The sequence below is a fragment of the Tachyglossus aculeatus genome, chromosome 7 (genome assembly GCF_015852505.1).
Source record: "Tachyglossus aculeatus isolate mTacAcu1 chromosome 7, mTacAcu1.pri, whole genome shotgun sequence".
NCBI lineage: Eukaryota > Metazoa > Chordata > Mammalia > Monotremata > Tachyglossidae > Tachyglossus > Tachyglossus aculeatus.
Window position 1 is genome coordinate 7694745 of NC_052072.1, and position 13437 is coordinate 7708181.

Here is a 13437-nt window from a genome sequence, read left to right on the forward strand (position 1 = left end):
AGAGTAATATGCGTCTGTTACATTGCTGTATTGTAATAATAACAATAATAATTTTGGTATGTGTTAAGCACTTACTATGTGCAAAGCACCATTCTAAGAACTGGGGAGGTTACAAGGTGATCAGTTTGTTCCATGTGGGGCTCACAATCTTAATCCCCATTTTCCAGATCAGGTAACTGAGGCACAGAGAAGTTAAGTGACTTGCCTGAAGTCACACAGCTGACAAGCGTACTTTTCCAAGTGCTCAGTCCCCTCTCAGGGTCTTACCTGGAGAGTTTCCAGTCCTCTACCAGTCTCGATGATGGGAGGGAGAGTCAAGCAGGGGCCTACCCATTCCATTCCTAGCTTGGGCAGTGGCTAGTGAGTGGAAGGTAGCGTGGCTCAGTGGAAAGAGCACGGGCTTTGGAGTCAGAGGTCATGGGTTCAAATCCCGGCTCCATCACATGTCTGCTGTGTGACCTTAGGCAAGTCACTTAACTTCTCTAAGCCTCAGTTACCTCATCTGTAAAATGGGGATTAAGACTGTGAGCCCCACGTGGGATGACCTGATTACCTTGTATCCTCCCCAGCGCTTAGAGCAGTGCTTTGCACATAGTAAGTGCTTAATAAATGCTATTATTATTATTATTATTATTATTATTATTATTATTATTGTTATTATTCTACGAGTCAAAACTTCCCTGTACTGGGCAGCGGCGGGATGGGAGAGAGTCGAGGGTGGAGTCTCGAGTTGACTGTGCGGAAAGAGGCAATGGTAAACCACTTCCGGATTTTTACCAAGAAAACTCTATGGATCATCATCATCATCATCAATCATATTTATTGAGCACTTACTGTGTGCAGAGCACTATACTAAGCGCTTATCCATTACCAGACCGGAACGATTATAGATGGAGATGAGGCATCTGGGAGAGATGCGCCCGTGGCGTCGCTATGGGTCGGAGACAACTCGACAGCATAAGACAAGATGAGCGCTCAGTACAGTGCTCTGTACACTGTAAGCCCTCAATAAATAGTATTGACTCTCTAATCACGGGGCACTCTAGCACCTTCCCTCTCCAACCCCCCCACCCACGGCTCCCTGGGCCCAAGATTTGCCTCCTCTTCCTCTCCCCGGGTACTGAACCTTTTAGACTGTGAGCCCACTGTTTGGTAGGGACTGTCTCTATATGTCGGAGACAACTCGACAGCATAAGACAAGATGAGTGCTCAGTACAGTGCTCTGTACACTGTAAGCACTCAATAAATAGTATTGACTCTCTAATCACGGGGCACTCTAGCACCTTCCCTCCCCAACCCCCCACCCACGGCTCCCTGGGCCCAAGATTTGTCTCCTCTTCCTCTCCCCGGGTACTCCCCCTTTTAGACTGTGAGCCCACTGTTGGGTAGGGACTGTCTCTATATGTTGCCAACTTGGACTTCCCAAGCGCTTAGTGCAGTGCTCTGCACACGGTAAGCGCTCAATAAATACGATTGATTGATTGATTGATTGATTGATTGAACCTTAGAAATCTGGGGGTGTCTGAAGTGTGACTGTTCAAAACGTCTGGTGACTTTCATGATTTGTAAATGTGGGTGCCCCGAGACTAGATTTTCAAGCTCCCCTGGGGCTGCTGCACTCCCGAATGACCTGTGATAAGCTTCATCAAAAGTATCATTTTCTTTTGGCAGCTTCTGCTTTCTGATGTGCGGGAGGAGGGCTGTAAGGAGGTAGTTGAGGACAAGGGGTGGAGTCTTCAGAGAAGGAGGGGATGGAGCGAGGGTTGACAGTTCCCTAAGAAACACCTTCCGGCTTTTAGACTGTGAGCCCACTGTTGGGTAGGGACTGTCTCTATGTGTTGCCAATTTGTACTTCCCAAGCGCTTAGTACAGTGCTCTGCACATAGTAAGCGCTCAATAAATACAATTGATGATTATCTGCGCTTCTGCCTGGATGGCAGATTGGCCATTTCCCGGGAAAATGTCAGCCCTCTGTCGCAGTTCCTGTATCCGGCGTCAGTGGCACAGGACGAGAGAGGGAGTGGGATTTAGACTGTGAGCCCACTGTTGGGTAGGGACTGTCTCTATATGTTGCCAACTTGAACTTCCCAAGTGCTTAGTACAGTGCTCTGCACACAGTAAGCGCTCAATAAATGCGATTGATTGATTTAGGCCGATCCCTTGCTTGGATGTTCAGGTTCCAGATCAGTGAATTGAGAATTCTGAGTTTCTGCCACCCTTCCTCTGCAGGGATGGAGGCCCCGCAAACTAGTGGAAAGGGCACAATATTGTCTGCTCGTTGTGGGCAGAAAACATGGCTATCAACTCCGTTGTACTGGACTCTTCCCAGCCCTTAGCCCAGGGGTCCGCACGCTGTAAGCACTCAATTAATACCATCGATTGGCAGTCAGAAGACCAAGATTTTAGTCAATCAATCGATCAATCAATCGTATTTATTAAGCACTTACTGTGTGCAGAGTCTGCTGTGTGACCTTGAGTGAATCACTTCATTCATTCATTCAATTGTATTTATTGAGTGCTTACTGTGTGCAGAGCACTGTACTAAGCGCTTGGGAAGTACAAGTTAGCAACTTATAGAGACGGTCCCTACCCAACATTGGGCTCACAGTCTAGAAGGGGGAGACAGACAACAAAACATATTAACAAAATAAATAGAATAAATATGTACAAATAAAATAAATACATAAATAGAGTAATAAATCCGTACAAACATATATATATATATATATATATATATACAGGTGCTGTGGAGAGGGAAAGAGGTAAGGCAGGGGGGATGGGGAGGGGGAGGAGGGGGAGAGGAAGGAGGGGGCTCAGTGTGGGAAGGCCTCCTGGAGGAGGTGAGCTCTCAGTAGAGCTTTGAAGGGAGGAAGAGAGCTAGTTTGGTGGCTGTGTGGAGGGAGGGCATTCAGGGCCAGGGGGATGACGTGGGCCGGGGGTCGACGGCGGGACACTTAGCTTCCTAAGCGCTTAACAAATGCCATTATTATTATTAATTTCATCATCTGCAAAATAAGGATAAAATCCATGCTCGCCCTCCCTCTTAGACTGTGAGCCTCATGTGGGACAAGGGCAGATTTAATGATATTGTTTCTTTTGCACTTGGACCCTACTTATACTCATCCTCAGAACAGGCTTGGGAGTCAGAAGGACCTGGGTCTAATCCCGGCTCTGCCACTTGTCTGCTGTGCGACTACTGTAGACGGCACTACCATCCTTCCCGTCTCACAAGCAGACAACCTCGGTGTCATCCTTGACTCCGCTCTCTCATTCACCCCTCACATCCAATCCGTCACCAAAACCTGCCGGTCTCACCTGCACAACATTGCCAAGATCTGCCCTTTCCTCTCCATCCAAACCGATACCTTGCTGGTTCAGTCTCTCCTCCTATCCCAACTGGATTACTGCATCAGCCTCCTATCTGATCTCCCATCCTCGTGTCTCTCCCCACTTCAGTCTATACTTCACACTGCTGCCTGGATCATCTTTGTGCAGAAACGCTCTGGGCATGTTACTCCCCTCCTCAAAAATCTCCAATGGCTCCCAATCAATCTGCGCATCAGGCAGAAACTCCTCACCCTGGGCTTCCAGGCTGTCCATCCATCCCCTCGCCCCCTCCTAACTCCCCTCCCTTCTGTCCTTCTCCAGCCCAGCCCGCACCCTCCGCTCATCTGCCACCGCTCACCTCCTCACTGTACCTCGTTCTCGCCTGTCCCGCTGTCGACCCCCGGCCCACATCCTCCCCTTGGCCCGGAATGCCCTCCCTCTGCACATCCTCCAAGCTCGCTCTCTTCCTCCCTTCAAAGCCCTACTGAGAGCTCACCTCCTCCAAGAGGCCTTCCCAGACTGAGCCCCCTTTTCCCTCTCCTCCTCCCCATCCCACCCACCCTACCTCCTTCCTCTCCCCACAGCACCTTTATATATGTTTGTGCAGATTTATTACTCTATTTATTTGACTTGTACACATTTACTATCCTATTTATTTTGTTAATGATGTGCATTTAGCTTTAATTCTATTTGTTCTGATGACTTGACACCTGTCCACATGTTTTAGACTGTGAGCCCGTTGTTGGGCAGGGGCCAACTTGTTGCCGACTTGCACTTCCCAAGCCCTTAGTCCAGTGCTCTGCACACAGTAAGTGCTCAATAAATAAAATTAAATGAATGAATGAATGAAATGAATGATGGCCGGAAAATGGACCGACCATCTTAATTGAGATTGAGTGACAGTCTTTATTGAGGGCCTGCTGTAGAGAGCCCTGTTAATAAATCCAGCTGGTATTAATTAACTTTTTAAGAGTGCATCACTTTCCAGACCCCAGAACCCAGCCTGAGCTGGAACCTCCTTTCCCCTCCAGTAGCCCTGTGGGTAGTGTACACAACCCTGTGTACACTATCCACTGTGTACGCTGTGTACCTGATCACCTTATAACCTCCTCAGCGCTTAGAACAGTGCTTTGCACATAGTAAGCGCTTAATGAATGCTATCAAATAAATAATTGATATTTATTTGAGCAGCGTGGCTCAGTGGGAAAAGCCCGGGCTTTGGAGTCAGAGTTCATAGGTTCAAATCCCAGCTCCGCCAACTGTCAGCTGTGTGACTTTGGGCAAGTCACTTCACTTTTCTGGGCCTCAGTTACCTCATCTGTAAAATGGGGATTAAAACTGTGAGCCCCCCCGTGGAACAACCTGATCACCTTGCAACCTCCCCAGCGCTTAGAGCAGTGCTTTGCACATAGTAAGCGCTTAACAAATACCATTATTATTATTATTATTATTATATTATTATTATTTACCCTGTCCCTTAGCACCTCAGCACTTATTTTTCATTCATTTATATTTATTGAGTGCTTACTGTGTGAGCTTATGTATGTACATGTAATATCATTTATTCCCATTAATGTCTGTCTCCCCCTCTAGAGTGTAAGATTGTTCTGAGCAGAGAATGTGTCCGTTATATTGTCATATTCTACTCTCCCAAGTGCTTAGTACAGTGCTCAGCACAATCAATCAATCGTATTTATTGAGCGCTTACTGTGTGCAGAGCACTGTACTAAATTCTTGGGAAGTACAAGTTGGCAACATATAGAGACGGTCCCTACCCAACAGTGGGCTCACAGTCTAGAAGACAGTAAGTGCTCAATAAATACAACTTTCTGAGTGGTCAGCTCGCCTCAAACTAGAATGCTGAGCAGAGAGGGAGCAGCGTGACTCAGTGGAAAGAGCCCGGGCTTTGGAGTCAGAGGCCATGGGTTCAAATCCTGGGTCCGCCACTTGTCAGCTGTGTGACTTTGGGCAAGTCACTTCACTTCTCTGGGCCTCAGTTCCCTCATCTGGAAAATGGGGATGAAGACTGTGAGCCCCTCATGGGACAACCTGATTACCTTGTATCTACCCCAGCGCTTAGAACAGTGCTTTGCACATAGTAAGCGCTTAACAAATACCAACATTATTATTATTATTAGAGGGAATAAAAGCGGTGTGGCCTAGTGGACAGAGCCGGGGCTGGGAATCAAAAGGGACTGGGTGGTAGTCCCAGCTTCACCACTTGTCTACTGTGTGACTTTGGATAAGTCACTTCACTCCTCTGTGTCTCAGTTACCTCTATTGATTTTACTTGTACATATTTACTATTCTATTTATTTTATTTTGTTAATATGTTTTGTTTTGTTGTCTGTCTCCCCCTTCTAGACTGTGAGCCCGTTGTTGGGTAGGGACCATCTCTATATGTTTCCTACTTGTACTTCCCAGGCGCTTAGTCCAGTGCTCTGCACACAGTAAGTGCTCAATACGATTGAATGAACGAATGAAATGAATCTGCAAAACGAGGATGAAAACCAGAAGTCCCATGTAGGACGTGGACTGTGTCCATCCTGATTAGCTTGTATCTACCCCATTGCTTAGTACAGTGCCTGGCACAGAGTAAGCCCTTAATAAAGACCATATAAAAGAAGAGAAGCAGAGTGGCTGAGTGGAAAGAGCCCGGGTTTTGGAGTCAGAGGTCGTGGGTTCTAATCCCGCCTCCGCCACTTGTCAGCTGTGTGGCTTTGGACAAGTCACTTCTTCTGTGCCTCGGTTACCTCATCTGGAAAATGGGGATTAAAACTGGGAGCCCCACGTGGAACAACCTGATAAACTTGCATCCACCCCAGTGCTCAGAACAGTGCTTTGCACATAGTAAGCGCTTAACAAATACTATCATTATTAGAAGCAGCGTGGCTCAGTGGAAAGAGCATGGGCTTTGGAGTCAGAGGTCATGGGTTCAAATCCCAGCTCCGCCACTTAGCTGTGGGGCCTTGGGCAAGCCATTTAACTTCTCTGTGCCTCAGTTACCTCATCTGTAAAATGGGGATTAAGACTGTGAGCCCCACGTGGGACAACCTGATCACCTTGTATCCCCCAGCGCTTAGAACAGTGCTTTGCACATAGTAAGCACTTAATAAATGCCATTAAAAAAAAGAATGCTGGGAAGAGTTGCTTAGAAGCAGTGTGGCTCAGTGGAAAGATCCCGGGCTTTGGGGTCAGAGGTCAGGGGTTCAAATCCCGGCTCCTCCAATTGCCAGCTGTGTGACTTTGGGCAAGTCACTTAACTTCTCTGTGCCTCAATTACCTCAACTGTAAAATGGGAATTAAAACTGTGAGCCCCACGTGGGACAACCTGATCACCTTGTAACCTCCCCAGCACTTAGAACAGTGCTTTGCACAGAGTAAGCACTTAATAAATGCCATTATTTATTTATTTAATAAACTGGGTCAAAGAAGAGGTTTATGTCAGAAGCCCAGACAATCTTGTCAGCCTTCCTAACTTGGTGAATCATTCAATCTTTACATTTTTCATCATTAGATTTTCAATTTTTCAGGCAGATGTCCGTGACCATAGATGGTCAGCTTCTCCAGGGCAGGGACCAGGTCTAATTCATTTCTTTTTTACCGCCCTCTGCTACGGTGCTCTGCAGAAAGGCACTCGATAACTAGGAGATGGCTTGACTGTTCAGTTTCTTGGCAAAAGGCAATACAAATAAACAAAATCGAAATAACTGCATCCTGCCAGGCAAGGAGTGGGGTGAGTTTGTTTTTTTTAAATTTGAACTAGCAGGGCCATGTTGAGGAAGGAAAAGCGAGCCAGTTAATTAATTTTCTGCAAACAGAGCACAGAAAACCCCCTTTCTGCGCGTCCCACATTGCGTTCCTCGGAGCTGACACAGTAGAGCAAAACCTTTCTCTGTTTTCATTTCAGACCATCTTTGGGGAAGTCGATGAAGTGAAGAAATCGGAGCGATTGCCCATTAAAGTAAAAACATGTTCCAGTGTGAGGTAGGTGGGATGTTGCTTCGTCTTAAACTGGGTAGTCAATGACCCTGACTCACTGACTCCCTGATGATTCCTGGATTTTGTGTTTTATTCTCATCAGGGAAGGAAACGGGGGGAGCGTCAGAGGATGCTGAGATCTGACAAGTGGAAGGGCTTTGATGACTCAGTTGTTGGAGTGGCCCCTGTGACATTTTTCTTTAATGGCATTTGTTAACCACTTACTATGTGCCACACAGTGTATTTATTCTCTCATTCATTCATTCAATCGTATTAATTGAATGATTAATTGAATTAATTAATTAATTAATTAATTGAATGTCCCTCTTGGGTAGGGACTGTCTCTATGTGTTGCCAACTTGTACTTCCCAAGCACTTAGTACAGTGCTCTGCACACAGTAAGCGCTCAATAAATACGATTGATTGATTAATTGAGCGCTTTCTGTGTGAAGAGCACTATACTAAGCGCTTGGAAAGTAGAATACAGCAGTAGAGACAATCCCTGCCCAAAATGGGCTCACAGTCTAGAGGTGGGGAGATAGACATCAATACAAGTAAACCGGCATCAATATAAATAAATAGAATTACAGATATATACATATATATATAAGGGCTGCGGGGCGGGGAGGGGGGGAAGAGCAAAGGGAGCTAGTCATTCATTCAATCGTATTTATTGAGCGCTTACTATGTGCAGAGCACTGTACTAAGCACTTAAAACTCAACATGTCCAAGACTGAACTCCTTGTCCTCCTTCCCAAACCCTGCCCTCTCCCTGACTTTCCCATCTCTGTTGACGGCACTGCCATCCTTCCCGTCTCACAAGCCCGCAACCTTGGTGTCATCCTCGACTCCGCTCTCTCATTCACCCCTCACATCCAAGCCGTCACCAAAACCTGCCAGTCTCAGCTCCGCAACATTGCCAAAATCTGCCCTTTCCTCTCCATCCAAACCGCTACCCTGCTTGTTCAAGCTCTCATCCTATCTCGTCTGGACTACTGCACCAGCCTTCTCTCTGATCTCCCATCCTTGTGTCTCTACCCACTTCAATCCGTACTTCATGCTGCTGCCCGGATTGTCTTTGTCCAGAAATGCTCTGGGCATGTCACTCCCCTCCTCAAAAATCTCCAGTGGCTACCAATCAATCTGCGCATCAGGCAGAAACTCCTCACCCTGGGCTTCCAGGCTGTCCATCCATCCATCCCCTGGCCCCCTCCTACCTCCCCTCCCTTCTCTCCTTCTCCAGCCCAGCCCGCACCCTCTGCTCCTCTGCCGCTAATCTCCTCCCCGTTAGGCCTCGTTCTCACCTGTCCCGCCATCGACCCTCGGCCCACGTCCTCCCCCGGGCCTGGAATGCCCTCCCTCTGCCCATCCACCAAGCTCGCTCTCTTCCTCCCTTCAAGGCCCTACTGAGAGCTCCCCTCCTCCAGGAGGCCTTCCCAGACTGAGCCCCTTCCTTCCTCTCCCCCTTGTCCCCCTCTCCATCTCCCTCATCTTACCTCCTTCCCTTCCCCACAGCACCTGTATATATGTATATATGTTTGTACATATTTATTACTCTGTTTATTTATTTATTTATTTATTTATTTATTTATTTTACTTGTACCTATCTATTCTATTTATTTTATTTTGTTAGTATGTTTGGTTTTGTTCTCTGTCTCCCCCTTCTAGACTGTGAGCCCACTGTTGGGTAGGGACCGTCTCTATATGTTGCCAACTTGGACTTCCCAAGTGCTTAGTACAGTGCTCTGCACACAGTAAGTGCTCAATAAATACGATTGATTGATTGATTGTAAACCTCCCAGCGCTTAGAACAGTGCTTTGCACATAGTAAGCGCTTAATAAATGCCATTAAAAAAAAACAGGAGTGGATGTGTGGGTTAGGAGGTGTCCAAGAGTGGGGATGGGGAGACAGAGAGAGAGAGAGAGAGAGAGAGAGAGAGAGAGAGAGAGAGAGAGATCTGCAAAACCTGCCCTAACCCCTCCCCTGCTGAGTGAGAGAAAGGACACAATGCAGCCAAGTACTTAGTAATAATAATAATAATAATGACATTTATTAAGCGCTTACTATATGCAAAGCACTGTTCTAAGCACTGGGGAGGTTACAAGGTCATCAGGTTGTCCCACGGGGGGCTCACAGTCTTAATCCCCATTTGACAGATGAGGGAACTGAAGCACAGAGAAGTTAAGTTACTTGCCCAAAGTCACACAGCTGACAAGTGGAGGAGCCGGGATTTGAACCCATGACCTCCGACTCCAAAGCCCGGGCTCTTTCCACTGATCCACACTGCTTCTCGAAGCACTTAGTACAGTGCTTGATGCTATTGATGCCTGTCCACTTGTTTTGTTTTGTTGTCTGTCTCCCCGCTTCTAGACTGTAAGCTGGGTAGGGACAGTCTCTATCTGTTCCCAAGTTGTACTTCCCAAGCGCTTAGTACAGTGCTCTGCACACAGTAAGCGCTCAGTAAATACGATTGAATGAATGAATTAATGAATAAATCCAGTTGGCTGAATGAGACTGCCTCTCTCTGGCGCTGGAGGCTGTTGTACTTCCCAAGCGCTTAGTCCAGTGCTCTGCACACAGTAAGCGCTCAATAAATACGATTGAATGAATGAATTAATGAATAAATCCAGCCGGCTGAATGAAACGACCCCTTTCTGGCCCTTTCGGCTGTTGTACTTCCCAAGCACTTAGTACAGTGCTCTGCACATAGTAAGCGCTCAATAAATAAGACTGAATGAACGAATTCATGAATAAATCCGGCTGGCTGAATGAGATGGCCTCTTTCTGGCTCTGGCAGCTGTTGTACTTCCCAAGCCCTTAGTACAGTGCTCTGCACACAGTAAGCGCTCAATAAATATGATTGAATGAATTAATTCATGAATAAATCTGGCTGGCTGAATGAGACGGCCCCTTTCTTGGCTCTGGAGGCTGGCAGCTTTCCCTCCTGGCCGCAACAATCCAAAGAGCATCTTTCTAATTCTTCATTGATCTTGTCTGTGATTCATGCATTCATTCAATCATATTTATTGAGCGCTTACTGTATGCAGAGTACTGGACTAAGCGCTTGGGAAGTACAAGTCGGCAACATCTAGAGACAGGTCCCTACCCAACAACGGGCTCACAGTCTAGGAGGGGGAGACAGATGACAAAACAAAACGTGTGGACAGGTGTCAAAATGGTCAGAACAAATAGGATTAAAGCTATTGAGCCCCCTCCTTCCTCTCCCCCTCGTCCCCTTCTCCATCCCCCCGTCTTACCTCCTTCCCTTCCCCACAGCACCTGTATATATGTATATATGTTTGTACATATTTAATACTCTATTTATTTATTTATTTATTTTACTTGTACATATCTATTCTATTTATTTTATTTTGTTAATATGTTCGGTTTTGTTCTCTGTCTCCCCCTTCTAGACTGTGAGCCCACTGTTGGGTAGGAACTGTCCCTATATGTTGCCAACTTGTACTTCCCAAGCACTTAGCACAGTGCTCTGCACACAGTAAGCATTCAATAAATACGATTGATTGATTGATTGATTAACAAAATAAATAGAATAGTGAATATGTACAAGTAAAATAGAGTAATAAATCTGTACAAACATATATACAGGTGCTGTGGGGAGGGGAAGGAGGTAGGGAGAGGGGGATGGGGAGAGGAAAAAGGGGGCTCAGTGTGGGAAGGCCTCTTGGAGGAGGTGAGCTCTCAGTAGGGCTTTGAAGGGAGGAAGAGAGCTAGTTTGGCGGATGTTGGGAGGGAGGGTATTCCAGGCCAGGGAGAGGATGTGGGATGGGGGTCGATGGCGGGACGGGCGAGAACGAGGCCCAGTGAGGAGGTGAGAGGTGGCAGAGGAGTGGAGGGTGCGGGCTGGGCTGGAGAAGGACAGAAGGGAGGTGAGGTGGGGGGGGGGGGGGGATGGAGGATGGAGCCTTGAAGCCGAGAGTGAGGAGTTTTATTGGAATGATCCTCCCTTCAAGGCCCTGCTGAGAGCTCCCCTCCTCCAGGAGGCCTTCCCAGACTGAGCCCCTTCCTTCCTCTCCCCCTCGTCCCCCTCTCCATCCCCCCATCTTACCTCCTTCCCTTCCCCACAGCACCTGTATATATGTATATATGGTTGTACATATTTATTACTCTATTTATTTATTTATTTATTTATCTTACTTGTACATTTCTATCCTATTTATTTTATTTTGTTGGTATGTTTGGTTCTGTTCTCTGTCTCCCCCTTTTAGACTGTGAGCCCACTGTTGGGTAGGGACTGTCTCTATGTGTTGCCAATTTGTACTTCCCAAGTGCTTAGTACAGTGCTCTGCACATAGTAAGCGCTCAATAAATACGATTGATTGATTGATTGATTGATTAATAGGAGTGATTATATGTAATACTCATGATATGTGTTCTAGACCGTGAGCCCGTTGTTGGGTAGGGACCGTCTCTATATATTGCCGACTCTTACTTCCCAAGCGCTCAGTTTTAATCATTCAATCGACAGGAGTCAGATGGATCTGGGTTCTAATCCCAGCTCAGCCACTTGTCTGCTGGGTGACCTTGGGCAAGCCGCTTAATTTGTCCGTGAATGGGGATTAATAATAATAATAATAATTTTGGTATTTGTTAAGTGCTTACTATGTGCCAAGCGCTGTTCTAAGCGCTGGGGAGGATACAAGAGAAGCAGCGTGGCTCAGTGGAAAGAGCCCAGGCTTTGGTCATGGGTTCAAATCCCGGCTCCACCACGTCTGCTGTGTAACCACGGGCAAGTCACTTAACTTCTCTGAGCCTCAGTTACCTCATCTGTAAAATGGGGATTAAGATTGTGAGCCCCACGTGGGGCAACCTGATCACCTTATATCCTCCCCAGCGCTTAGTACAGTGCTTTGCACATAGTAAGCGCTTAACAAATGGCATTATTATTATTTACAAGGTGATCAGGTTTTTCCATTTGGGGCTCACAATCAATCCCCATTTTACAGATGAGGTAACTGAGGCACAGAGAAGTGAAGTGACTTGCCCAAAGTCACAGGGAGCCCCATGTTGGCCATGAACTTTGTCCAATCTGATTAATTTGTGTCTATCCCCGTGCTTAGTACAGTGCCAGGCACACAGCAAGTGCTTAACAAATGCCTTAAAAAGGAATGGTCTTTGTTGAGGGTTTACTCGGCACACAGTAAGCGCTCAATAAATACCACTGAATGAATGAATGAATGTGTGGAGGTGCAGATAAACACTGCCATCCATTTCTTCCAGGAGGCCTTCCTTGATTCATTTGTCCTCTTCTCCAGTTCTGTCCCCACAGTGACCCTAACACTTTGTGCCAAGCGTGACTTGGCACAAGTCTTTTAGACTGTGAGCCCACTGTTGGGTAGGGACTGTATATGTTGCCAACTTGTACTTCCCAAGCGCTTAGTACAGTGCTCTGCACACAGTAAGCGCTCAGTAAATACGATTGATGGATTGATTGATTGACTTAGGTGCTCACCTGTAGCACTTTGTGTATACCCAACTAAGCCCTCTCCCACCTCCATATCTACCTTCGGTCATTTAGACATCTGCCTTCTAGACTGTGAGCCTGTTGTTGGGTAGGGACCGTCTCTATATGTTGCTGAATTGTACTTTCCAAGCACTTAGTACAGTGCTCTGCACACAGTAAGTGCTCAATAAATACGATTGAATGGATGAATGAACACACAGACACACACACTCATTTTTTTTCTCCGTCTCTCTGTCTTGTCTCTGTTTCTTTTACACTCAATCTTCATGGCCGATGACAAGTGTGGGTAGAAAAGCGGGATTCGCATCCCAGGCTGTCGGATTTTGGTGCGGTCCAGCCTTGATTTTGCTCATTTGTACAGAAAATAGTATATAGCTATAATTCTATTTATTCTAACAATTTTGAAATTGGCTAAAAAAGGAAGGCAGTATTAAGTTTGGGTTCAAAAGGAGTCGTCCAAGGATTTGGAACCATTTTTGTACTGGGCTGAGGAAAGATGAATTATTGAATGTATTCAGGGCTCCTTTCCACTGGCTCACCTTCTGTACATATTTATTACTCTATTTATTTATTTATTTATTTTACTTGTACCTATCTATTCTATTTATTTTATTTCGTTAGTATGTTTGGTTTTGTTCTCTGT